This window comes from Carassius carassius, chromosome 21 (genome assembly GCF_963082965.1).
Source record: "Carassius carassius chromosome 21, fCarCar2.1, whole genome shotgun sequence".
NCBI classification, from domain to species: domain Eukaryota; kingdom Metazoa; phylum Chordata; class Actinopteri; order Cypriniformes; family Cyprinidae; genus Carassius; species Carassius carassius.
Window position 1 is genome coordinate 28,164,527 of NC_081775.1, and position 13,766 is coordinate 28,178,292.

At 35.7% G+C, this 13,766-nt stretch overlaps 1 protein-coding gene across 2 annotated transcripts in view; it reads right to left on the reverse strand.

Annotated features, from left to right (window-relative positions):
* Nucleotides 1-13,766, reverse strand: part of ccdc120a (coiled-coil domain containing 120a) — a 55,362-nt gene that overhangs the window by 22,869 nt on the left and 18,727 nt on the right. The window contains exon 1 of one of the 2 annotated variants that reach the window (XM_059504164.1): nt 10,458-10,778. The exons of the other annotated variant lie outside the window; for it this stretch is intronic. The gene's annotated coding sequence lies outside the window, so the exon portion shown is untranslated. Of the gene's footprint in view, nt 1-10,457; nt 10,779-13,766 lie in introns of those variants that run through there. 2 annotated transcript variants of the gene reach the window in all.

Below are 13,766 nucleotides of genomic sequence, written 5' to 3' on the forward strand. Positions count from 1 at the left end.
AAGAAGAAAGTCATATACACCCAGGATGCCTTTAGGGTGAGTAAATTATGGGCTACTTTTCATTTTTGGGTGTACTAAACCTTCAAGGATCTTCCACAATTTTTAACTGGAGAAACTCATTTTATAGATTTATGCTGAATGAGGCAATGTAGAGAACAGATATATATATATATCTATATAATTTTTTTTTTTTTTAACTTAGGCCACCTAGCAACCACTCAGTTCCCTAGCAACCTGCCAAAATCCTTAAAGTAGCCACAATGCTCTGACAATAACTCCCTATACCTTAGCATCATGGCGGGAAGTTCTGCACACATTGTCTGGAAAATATAAGTCTAAGATTTTAAATTTTGATTTTGCAAGCCAGCATTAATTTGGGACTATAAATATGCACCAGACAAGCTGTGCATGTGTGTGTCTGTATCTCTGTGTGTGTGTGTGTGTGTGTGTGTGTGTGTGTGTGTGTGTGTGTTTGATTCACCAAATGTCATGACAAATGTTCTGCGGTCCTCACAAGGTTTGCCAGCATTCCACTCTCTCATGTCGGAGCCTGTATTATCACTCCCGTTCAGATGTTCATGGAAGCACGATCTGTCCATTTTTCTTCCCGCATGTGTTCCTCTAATCGTCTCTATTATGTTCTCTGTAAACCTACTGCCTAATCCGTATCATGTAAAGAGGACGCATTGTACATGTTTGTGGCATTTTATAGGATTTTTTTTCTCTTGAAATTTGGCTGCATTCAATTTACTCTGTAATGAATATATATGAAATAAAATGATTTTTTTAATAATCAAATAAAAAATAAACATCGTAATTAAAATTTATTATGTCTGTGTAATATATAGGTATAACAATCATTTTATATATATGCATATATATATATATGTATATATATATATATATATATATGCATGTATGCATGCATGCATGCATGCATGCATGCATGCATGTATGTATGTATGTATGTATGTATGCATGCATGCATGCATGCATGCATGCATGCATGCATGCATGTATGTATGTATGTATGTATGTATGTATATATATATATATATATATATATATATATATATATATATACACACACACAGTACAGACCAAAAGTTTGGACACACCTTCTCATTCAAAGAGTTTTCTTTATTTTCATGACTATGAAAATTGTAGTTACACTGAAGGCATCAAGGGCTATTTGACCAAGAAGGAGAGTGATGTTGTATTTATCGATAGATTGTTCAAATATCCATATCTGTGCAGTTCTTTGTCATAAATACAGTTTACAAAAGGTCACGAGGGAGCCGGTTTCCCATCTACTGTAAAGTTTTCGCTCATCACACCACAGCTGTTTCCTTCAGCAAAAATCTAGCCCTTAACACATATGAACAAACACATACTTTAATTACACTTATTTAAATATACTTAATTTAATCATACGTACTTTATACATACACTGCTGTGCAAAAGTCTTAGGCACGTTAATATTTTCACTTAAAAGAATGGTGTTCAGCCAGTTATTTTTATATTTTGCTGTAGTGTGTCAGTATAAAATATCAGTTTACATTTCCAAACATTCATTTTGCCGTTGACAGACTGCTTGTGCATTCAAAATCGCACTAGATTATTGTTAAAATTAATGGCAAACTGATATTTCCTACTGACATACCGTTTAGGCGCCAGTACCGTTTTAAAAGTATCAAAAAGGCACTGGACCCTACTTAAAAGTTATTATTTCTCACTGGCTCATTTACCAAATGGGTGCTTTCTCTTCGTCCACCACAAATTAAGCTATTGTAGGTAGTTCGGTAGCGAGACGTTTTAATAAATTATCATTTGAGATTGACGACGCGATTGACAATTTTGTGATAAGTAGGTGTAATGATATAAACTCTAATAATCATCGGGAAGAAGGAGGCGGGAACCGGCGGACAATCAAATAACATTTAATTTCAAAATAAACACAAAACAGCGCACCAGCCCCTCACGGACGACTGGTGCGCGCAAATAAAAACCAAAACACAACTAAAAGCCCAGGCCTGGTCCTCTCTCGTCCTTCACTGTCGTCGCTCCAGTTTTATATCCTTCCATCTCCTCCGTGGGCCTCGAGACCGGCGGGTCGAACAGGTGTAGCTCATCTCCAGTCACTCCACCGGCCTCGCTCCCATGTCCCTCGGCCCCGCCCCACTCGTCACAGTAGGCTATACCAACTTTGTAACTTTGTTACCCCCCAAACACTGAATGTATGTAGCAAATATAGTAAGCTATCAATCAAGAAGGTATCAGGATTATGAGTTATTTTTCATTTTTAGTTTTTGATTAATCACTTGGATTAATCATTCATTTTGACAGCACTATAATGTTTATTGTAAATAGACAACCATATGAGGGTAATTGTTACTAAGCCTGCCCTGGGTAAACCAATGTTCTTGTCCATTGCCCTCGCAGATTCCTGCAGCTAAGCTTGGATGTACATTTACATTCCATTAAAGATTATTGATGACATTCCTCTGAAGTTTGACTTTTTGCACCATAACAATACTTTTAGGCAACTAGTCATCATATCTCTAGTCCTTTAATGTATTTGCATTGTACTAAAGTGCGTTCATTTTCAATGGGCATATATGTGGCTGAAACAGGTAGCCTAGTGCATCCCAAATTTTTCAACATGACCATTTTAATATAACATTATAGTCATTATGGCCTATGGCCTTTAGAAAAATGTTTTTTGAGGAGGTGGAGTAGTGCACAATAGGCCCCTGTGGCGCGGCCTAAGCTTTTGTTCTTAATGGCATTTTATTTCCTTATATTACTTTTACTTTTATACTTTGAGTAGTTTTTAAACCAGTACTTTTACACCTTTACTTGAGTAAAAAGCTTGAGTTGATGAATGCCAATACTTTTGACACCACTGGTCAGATTTAAGTTGAACCGCGGTCCCAGCGCGTGCCGAACCGTGTGTGGTGAACCGAATGGTTCGGGTTTTTTTTCAGCAAACAGTGCCACTGCTAATATATAAGCATTACATATAATGCTTTTACGCATGAATGGATAGGCTTGTAGTCATTTGTCTCTTCTTTACTCATGCATGAATCAGGTCCTGGCCTTTACGCACAGGTCAGGTGATGCCGATGAACCTTTCGGTCATGCTGAACCTTTGGCACAACTTATAAAGGAAACACGGGCTGTTTACTGCAATGGTTGCATCACGCACCATGCAACTACAGCTGAGATTCCTGTTCATGAAATCAGTCCAATGGGTATCCCAATGGTCCCCAAAGGAAACACTAGTTAGTTCACACCTTGATGTTCTTTGCTTACCACCATACCAGCAACTTAATGATGTCATATATCCTTCTCTTTCACACTACTCTCAAAGTCTCCTCTCAGCAGGCTGGGCGGAGGAGGGCACATTTCCTCTGACTGGCAGCAACAACAGCTCCGGCTGAGAGGAGTCAGGATGGCTGCAGACAGCAGATGGCCCCAACATATGAACCAGCTCCCCCTATTTCTCAATCTGAACCTAAAGCAAGGATCACACATGAAAAGCCAGGAAAAATGCAAAGATACTGGAGAGTTACAGAAAGCGATGGTATTTTCAGTTAACTGAGATGATATTTTTTGCTGATCCAGAACCATCTGCAGCTGGATACTGCAATACTTCTCTTTGGGTGCTGATTTTATTACAGTGTTCCTGTAGCTCAATTGGTGTCGCATTGCGATATGAAGCGCAAGGTTGTGGGTTCAATTCCCCGTGAACACATGATAGGTACAAACTGATAGCCTGAATGCACTGTAAGTCACTTTGGATAAAAGCATCTGCTAAATGCATAAATTTAATTTAATTTTTAATTTAATTTAAATTTCATAATGCAGCTTATATGTACACTACTTTTCTGAGGTTTCAATTTCTTTTTAACTGTTACAAATTATTTTTCAGAATTATTTTTAATCAGCAAAGATGCATTTAATTGACAGTAAAGACGTTTATGATACAAACAATATCTATTTCAAATAAATGCTCTTTCTATTCATCAAATAATCCTGGGGAAAAAAAAGCAGTACAACTGTTTTTAACATTGCTAATAAAAAAATGAGCTGCAAATTGGTATGTTAGAATGATTGGTATATTATTACTGAAGACTGGAGGAATGATGGAAATCAGTTCTTTTAAATTTAAATAATATTTTACAATAATGGCATTTAACTGTATTTTTGATCAAATAAATGCAGCTTTGTTGAGCCTAAGAGACTTCTTTTGAAAACATAACTTCCAGGGAATCTGAAAAAATTCAAGATGTAACTGTAAATTAGCTGTAATTAAAGTGTTTTTGCATGTGCATCAAATACATTTTTTGGATTTGTTATGCCACACTAAATCTGTGTGCTTTTGTCACATTTAGGATTTATAGTGTATGTGTATGATCTTTTTAAAAGATGTTTATGAGATGTGCACACAAATACGTAGTTAAAACAGAAGAGAATGCTTTCCAGATGATGCACTCAGTCCCTTTGCATGTTTATTGACATAAACAGAAACCAAAAACGATGCTTGTTGGACACACAGAACAGGTGTGAGGGTAAACGGTGTCCAAATTTAGTGTGAAGAGAGCCAAAGCTCTCATTGTGTTGGCACAATCTCGACAAGATGCATTCATGCTCAAAGGTCACGTTCGGTCAGGATGCTGGTTGCATCATACTGCCGTTCAGCCCAGTTTAAACATGCAACAGCGTATTTCTTTCCATTTGCAAAGTCAGCAAATGTCCCCACAGCATCAATGGAAACGAAGCAACAAAAATGGGTTTTGGATCAGTAAGATTTAAAAGACAAAATTGGAATTATACTTTTATTCAGCAACGGATTCAAGGAATATTCATCCAAAAACATTACATTTGCTGAAATTTTACTCACCAGACCATCCAAGATGTAGATGAGTTTATTTCTTCATCAGAACAGATTTGGAGAAATTTAGCATTACATCATTTGCTCATCAATGGATTCTCTGCAGTGAATGGGTGCCGTCAGAATGAGAGTCCAAACAGCTGATAAAAACATCACAACAATCCACAAGTGATCCTAACCACTCCTGTCCATCAATGAATGTCGCATGTTTGTAAGAAACAAATGCATCTTTAAGGCATTTTAACCATTGCTTCTGGCCAAAGCCCATAATCCATAATTAAAACTTCCTCCAGTAAAATAAAACATCCCCTGTTGTCCTCTCAAAATCAATCGACAAATATGTTTTGAACTGCTTTCACTTGTCAACGGTGCTTGATCCATGCATATTCCTCTCCTGATTCAGACAACATGACTTTTTCAATGGAGAAAGCAATATTATGGTTAGAGAAAAACAGAGAAACAACAGATTGAAGTTAAAAACGTCTTGATGGATTTGTTTCTTACAGAGTACTTGAGTTATATGGATCACTTATGTTTTTATCAGCTGTTTGGACTCTCATTCTGACGGTACCCATTCACTGCAGCGGATCCATTAGTGAGCAAGAGATGTAATGCAAAATTTCTCCAAATCTGTTCTGATAAAAAAAAAATGGCCAGAGGGAGAGTACATTTTCATTAAATATCAATTTGAAAGAAACAGCAGCAAGACTGTTAAGTTTTAATGTTCAACGACGGTGAAAAATCTCAATTACTATCGTTTTGAGGAAAAGTGATCTTGATTAACAAAAAACAACATACACTAGCATCCTGGCTTCACTTTCCTGGATTTAGATCTGAACACCGTTTTTATAAAAGACAACAAACAACAAGTGCGCCATGACAATTACATCTCCCACATGAAAACCTAATCATAGTCCTTTTGTTAGGCCACAGACGATAAGTGATGCTTTTATCTCACATCCAAAGACCTCCATGCACATAAAACTCTTTCAAGTCAGACGATGGGTAGGAAATGCTGTCTCATGGGGGACTCACCGCAACAACTACCTGTACATCTGGAAGACACATGTTGCACAAACATTCATCTGAGGGCGTCTTCAACAGCCATCAAGAGGCTTTGACAACAAAAGCCCTGGCTCTGAAATCTGTTCTATATTGATGCACAGCCAAAACATCATATTAAATAGGTATTTTAGTCGAACAGCACAAAGAAGATGGCCTTCAGAGACTCGATTCTGGCAACGATGGTAAGCACTGCACTGCTGCAGCGCATAAAGACCACACAGGGATTGAGAAATCTATCCCAACCATTAATAGTCTAAGTCAGGCTTTCATAACAGTGATTTCGAATGCAGAAGCTGCTCGAAATCAGAACATTGTGTGTGCGGCAACATTTTTATAGGCTCTCGATGCCTGAGGAAAATTTACAGCTTTCTTTGAAGTCTTTGAACTCAGTGGTGAAAATTTGAGCAATGAATCGATGCAGGTTGAGCAGAGCATGTTAGAAAGGATGACAACTACTCCAGCAACAAGTAGGACAAAGACAACACAGAAATAAAGTTTACAGAAATTATTAATTACTAATTCAAATCAAACTAAAATTATATTTAAATAGTATTGTAAAAATAACATCAAATATTATTTAAATAATTGTTTTAAAGTAAAGTAATATTTAAATTTAAAGAAATATAAAAAAAAAATACAAATAACATAATAAATCACTATTGTGATTTTAAAAAGGACACATAATAAAATTACATACAAAATCCAAAATGTAATAAAGTTCCAAAAAATTAATTATAATAAAATAAAAGTAAAAAAAATGACACTATTTTAGAAATAATAATAAAACGACACTGATTTTTAAAGGTTTCAAGTGTGTTGCTATGCAGTTGCTAATTTCTGCTAATTAATGCTAATGTTGCTAATTTTTTCAGTTTCAGAAGAGTCCACCACCAAGTCTCTATAATACCTCAGGTCAAAATGTCAATATATGGGATTTTTCCAGATTTCTGAGAATAAAAATAAACTCATATACAATTTTTAGCCATCATTCATGTTTGTAACAAAAACAGAAGAATTACTTGCCATACTTGGGTTTAGTGTATGAGAAACACATGGGCTTTAAAGAGACTGGGCGCATTCAAGCAGCTGGAATCATATGAATGCAAATTGGAACCTCATTTGAATATTCAAAGCCAATGGGAAGGATTTTGTACGTTTGTGTGTGTGTGTGTGTGTGTGTGTGTGTGTGTGTGTGTGTGTGTGTGTGTGTGTGTGTGTGTGTGTGTTTGAAGGTGATCTCATCCCATTTCAGATCAATGTTCCACTTCTGACAACTTATGAAAAGTTCAGCTTCTGTTCTACAGTAAAAGTATCTGAGGCTCTTTATTTGACCGTGGAAAGATTCAGACGGATGGCGATGGTGGCGAGTCAAAGAGCCGGTTGGTTAATAGTGCACTCTGAGATCATTCTGGGTTGGGTTGGACTGCGTCAGCACTTTTGTGTGCTGTACATATACACCCCATTGCTAAAAGTCACTCCACCCGCCAAACACAAAACTACAGAGACAAATCATGCTTTAATTGAGGTGTTGAATGTGTGAAAAGGTGGAAACCGCCCTGTCCGGAAGTGCTACTGTCAGAAATGCAGATGAATGTGACTGTTTTCAATATTAAAATACCTCATATTCCAATTCAATCTGCAGAGATAACTATCAGTAACCTATGTGTAGTTAAGGGCGGGACTATTTTTTGGATGAGTATAGTGATCAGGAAACCTGTCTGGAAAGTCACTAATTTAAAAAAAATTAATAAAAAATTCCACACTTCATCTTTAAAGTACTCACGAGACAAAGTAATCGCATGACCTATTGATGATCAAGCAAATACATTATGTGAGTTAAAATGTGCTTTTATCTTTAACCTATGATCATAGATGTTTACTACTTAATCATAAGTTCAGCATTTTTTGGAGTGAAATCAACTGTTCTGTCACGAACTGGCATTCCATGTTGCACAGTAATAGATGTACATAATAAGTGATACAGTATACTAAAGTAGGCTTCTCTGGGAATGCCCCACATGGCATCACAATGAGATCACATTAAACAGTTTACATCCTGGTGTTTGCATAAATTTCATTTGCTTTCCTTCCTTTAAGTTCTTTGCATTACAACTAACTCAAAATTAGATGTAGCTAAATATTAGGAAAATTAAGGGTGTTAAAGTTCCAGAGTCAATCTCGGAAAGGTAAAAATATATGAAATATTATGATATGATATACTACACTTGCCAACAAACAAATACCCTCAGTGAAAACAGCACAAGAATTCAACAACTAGAAAATCAGCCTGTGATTCACAGTTCGGGCGGAATCAACCACAACAGTATGTCATTAGATCAGTCAGTTGTCTCACATGTGGTCATGTTTGCTGGCGATCCAGAAAACAGCTGAATATGGGAGGTATGGAGCAAGAGTCCAGCATTGTTGTCTTGGCATCCAGAGAGTGACCCATAAACCTGACAGAGGTGAGGATCTCACAGCTGCTTCTGACACATGTGCTGTTGGCAAACTACGACCAACATGAGTGTGTCACTGAGGCACAACTGAGCATCAACAACAACCACTACATACACGAACATGCATGAGTAGTATCAATATTAGGGTGTTGTAGGCAAATATATGGATGTGTGTGTGTGTGTGTGTGTGTGTGTGCATACACATTGATGAAACACAGTTTAATGTTAACTATAAGTGGCATTTAAGAAAATTACATATCCATATAAGATACCTAAGAATTATTTTACAAAATTATGCACAGATGTTTTATATTTCGTTCAAGCATGGGGTTTATTCAAATCACTAACTTGAAGTCTAAAAGTCATAATGCTTGCCTTAGCAAACATTGCTAATAAAAAAATGTATAAAAGTAATCCAGTGTTGGATTGGTCAATATGGGTTTGTGGGTTATGGGGTCATTGTCGGATTAATCACAGAAATGTCATTGATTTCTTTTTGGACACAAAATACTTTATAAATAGGCTACATCACAGATTCAGCAGAACAACATTTGCTTAAAGTGAAGAAGTGAACAGGAAGTTAAATATAGCCTTGCTCCTACATAGCAGAGAAAAGTTAATTATTCCATTATTCTATTAATCTATTCATTAACCTGGTTGATTAGAAAGATATGCAATAAATCAAGGTTTTGTTTAGGTCTTGTTTTTAATGAAATTATTATTCCTGGGTAGTGGGGAATGTTTCATAAAACAAGTTTGCCAAACAAGCTTTATTTCAGTTAGTCTGGCTTATTGTCAGTTGATTTGGTTCAAAATAAATCAGAATAACTGCAATAAGCCTGACTTGTTTTATGAGACAGGCCCCTGGTCTCAGGAGGATATCAGTGTGTGTGTGTGTGTGTGTGTGTTGAGCATGGGGATGTGACACAAGACAGAAGCTGGTTTCTAGGTAGCTCTACAAACACTTCAATAATCTTCTTCAGCACAAAGCAACAATAAACTTCTTCAAGTGACACTGCAGGCAAGTTAACTCGAACTTCACTGGCAGGTTTTTTGCCTGGAGTGACGGCATATAGACAGACAGTTTCAGACAGCTTAGATCACCTAAACCTACAGGTAAAACACAAAAGATTAAACAATATATGACTGCAATGACAGCTCCTCAGTGCAGAAATCAATATTCTTGCATAGAAAAGAAGACAGCTACAGATAAGCCTATTGATAAGGTAACGCCAGCTGATCAATATTCACAAAAAACGACAGTCTAAAGTTTAACAGATCTATTCCTTTCCTTCTAAAGATAACTGTTCAAGGAGGTTCACTGCAAACCAAGCCACACAAAGGCTTTCTGTGTGAAAATCACCAATTTGAAAATGGTGAGCAAATGCTTGCGTGCTGCCGCTCAAAATGGTCAGTGTGAAGTCCAAGTCCCTTAAGGAATCAGTCCAACTAGTCCAACAAACACAACGAATCGGGCGCGAATGCCTAATATATTAAATACTTATCCTATCATCACATCCTCTTCCCTGAAGGGCTGGATTTCCAGAAGCTTGGCATCTCAATGGTTTTCTACAGATGTATCCAGAGCTCATGCTCATGCAAACAGAGGACTGTCATCAAACATTGCAACATACAGAACATATATTATTCCCTATAAAATGTGATTATTTAAGTGAGAAGCAGCTGCAGTAATCGCTGGAAATGCTGCCAGTATAACACTCCTCTAATGAAATGTGTTTAACTACACCACAAAATTATACATTACTGAAAACAAAGATCACAAGCTGTTATTATGACAGCAGTCATAATGTCATGATAAAACCTCATGAAATCAAAATGATGTAATGCTTCCAAGTCCACATAAAAAAGGTAAATAATAATAATAATGATTAAAAAAATGAATGTGGTAACACCATGGTACTTGGCTATATACCACGGTACATGCTCTCAAAAAATAAAAATAAAATCAGTTTTACTGTTTTTCAGTTTTTATATTTTAGGCTTGTTTTAGAGATGTTATAGGCTACTAGAAATCTTACCTGTAGCATTAAATGTTTCGTCCTGATCTGCTCATCTGTATGAGTTTAAAGGGAAGTCAGTCTGGTTACAGTCTATCATGCATCAGCTGTAAGTTATCCTCATCAGAGCAGGTAAAACACCGGCAAACCGCATCGCTCAATTTCGACGTGCAAAAAACAGCTGTCAGCAAAATAATAATTCCGCTGACGAAGTTAAAACGGAAAAGTTGTCGAGTTTGAATGATAAACCAGTAGTCCAATGCTGAGCCATTCTGATCCGGGGACTTTTCTGTGTAGTTTGTCTCTCTGAACTCAGCGCACTCCAGCGGACCGATCCAAACACGCGCAGGGCTCGGCTTATGAATATTAATTACGTAACATGACGTCAGACGGATATGTTGAACTGATTGGCTAAAATCTGTCCCTTTGAAGATGGGCTCTAGCGGGGCGAATGGATACTATTGTGGAAACCTATCGTAATTTACGAATATTTAATAAGGTTACGTAACAGGACTCTCTAGGAGAGTTACCACGCAACAACCGAATAATAAAATAGATATTTACCAAGTATGTTTTCGCTATAGTTAATTTACCTGCAGATATTTAAACTTAAAAGTTTATTTTTATTTCTTTAAATTCATCTCCAGTTCTGGTCTCTGACCGACTGCACCGAAGCAAAGGTGAATTGAATTACATTGCACTTAAATAATTATCTTCTTTTTATTTTAACTCATCAAACTGCCATTATTAAAATGTATTATAATAAAAAAGAGATTTATTAAACATCAGTTAAGCTATTAAGGATTTGTGTCCAGGTTTTTATTAAATATTTAAGTTCTGAAAAACAGTTTCTTCTAATTCAGCTGTTGATATTGCTGTTATTTAATCATTTATAGTTAATAAATATTGTATATATAAGTAAATATAAAAAATTGCTGTAGTCATAGATATTTGTTAGTACTTTTTTTTCCAAACCTATTAAACTTCTCTAACACAGCTGTTGTGCTTTCCATTGAATATGTGTTTGAGTTCCTCATGACTCTTGAGGTTTCAGAGATGTCTAAAAGAAAGTAGAGCAGCAGCAGCCTCATGGTAATCTGGGTGCTGAAAACTGAGACTGTGTTTCGGCTACCTTCAGTTTCCCTTAGGGACAGAGCTGTGCCTTTATTTGCAAACCAATTGGCTTCAAAACAGGATTTCTATTCACATGTAAAGGATGTCATCTAAATGAAACAACAGTTTGATCCTTCAAGCTGCCCAGAGTTTATATTACACTGAAAAATGGCAATAAAAAGGTAAGGAATACACAATAATGTTATATATTAACGAAAAATAAATGAACTTTTGTGTATTAATTTCCAGAAGTTGTGATTTCTTGTCAGTATTAGTTAATACTAATTTTAAAACTTCTTGTGTGTGTTTTTGTGTATACATGCATGCTTACATACATACATACATACATACATATCTTAGTTTCTTTCTTTATTTTTATTTTTGTTAGAAGTCTATTGACTATAAGCACCATTTGTTAAAAAGGCCCTTGTTACATAATTGAGAAAACACGTCTGCTGTTAATGTTCCTGAACTGTGATTTTCACGAGTAAGTGACAAATGCAGAGCATCACCACATAAAAAAAAAGAAATGAGTACAAGTAAACACTTTTAATGCAATATAATTTGTTTTTAGGCATTTGGGAAAACCCTGCTAGCAGTGACCATTAATTAAAATTTCATAAAAGGCTTCGTGAGCAAGTTTTCTGCCTTTAATCCGTTAATTAGATGGTTTGATCTTGCCCAGCTTATACTTGACTCCCACCATATAATTAGACATGAAGTGAGGCAGGATTACAGATGACTCTAGTTCTGATGGTCAGTGTGGTTAGTGAGAGAGCTTTACTGTACATGAGAGCCTGTCGTCTGGGATTTACATCAGCGCTGCAGTTTAATTTGAGAGCGAGGATTTCAATGAAGGGAAGTTCAGCTGGAGATCAGAACAAAGTGCATCTCCTGCCCTTCCTGGAATTCTCTACAAGAACATTCTCACAACGAATCCCGCTGAAGGAGAGAGAGACTCAAGAGAAACCCTGCTGGGACCAGACACCTCTGCCTCTTCATCAATCACTCCACAGGACGGCACAATAGTCTCCTCCTAATGAGACTGACAATACTGCACTGGTGTCTGCGCTGTCATGGTTCCTGCTTTGTACTTATCCAATTAACCATTACCAGAGGCTCCAATCAACATGACAATTTACAGCATGAAATTCTGAAACTAATGTGACAACATATACAATACACACTCTGGTAACACGTTTTACAGTGATCCTGTTACACATGTAACATGTACATTACTGTTATAATAATAAATTATGCATAATTACATGCAAGTAACCCAGTCAAGCCAAACCTTAACTCCATAAAGTACATGTAGTTAATTAATATTACTCAGTACTCAAATGTAGAATTAGACTGTAACAAGGACACCTTAAAATAAAGTGTAACCCAGACTTAATCCATGTCTGTAAGCTCTAAGGAAATCTATATGCAAGTTTTCTTCTAAAAATTTACAAATGAGCATATTAATTTCAATTGCATATTCTCTTGTGGAAAAATATTGATGAGTCATCTGTTGTTATTTTAATATCATTGATGTACTATTTTAAATACCAGTCTTTATTTTGAATTAGTTTTTTCTTCTTCATATTTTCCATTTCCATTTTAATTGTAGTTAAAATGTTGGTATTTTAGTGTTATTAATGTTTTATTGGTATTTGTTTATTAATGTCTAGTTTCTATTAACTTTAATTTAAGTTTTAGTACATTTTTATATATATATTCTATAAAAATATATTTAGTATTTTTATTTGATTGTATAATATGTATAGTATAATTTTATTACTTGACAGCTCAAAAGTTTTATCAGAAATATTTGCAGATTTCTGAAATAAAAAAATAAATATATATATATATATATCCTCTGAAATAGTTGTTTTTAACCAATCCTGAAAAAATAATAATAAAAATTATAAGTATATAAAAGAGTACCTGGATATATACAGTACACTGTAGTGTTATCTAGCAAATCTCAACTGCTTGATTGTTATATTGTCACAAAATGTAAACTATATTATCACCTAGTGATTTATAATGCACATTGTCTCAAAGCAGCTTTACGAAAGAGCATGATGTTAATGTTTACCCGCTATAGTTTATTTAGTAGAGTCATTTGATAAAACACTTTACATTTTATGACAATACAAAAATGTATTTTTTTCCCAAGATGGTAGCTACAGCCTAAGCATTTACTTCACAATATCTGTGTTAGCACTT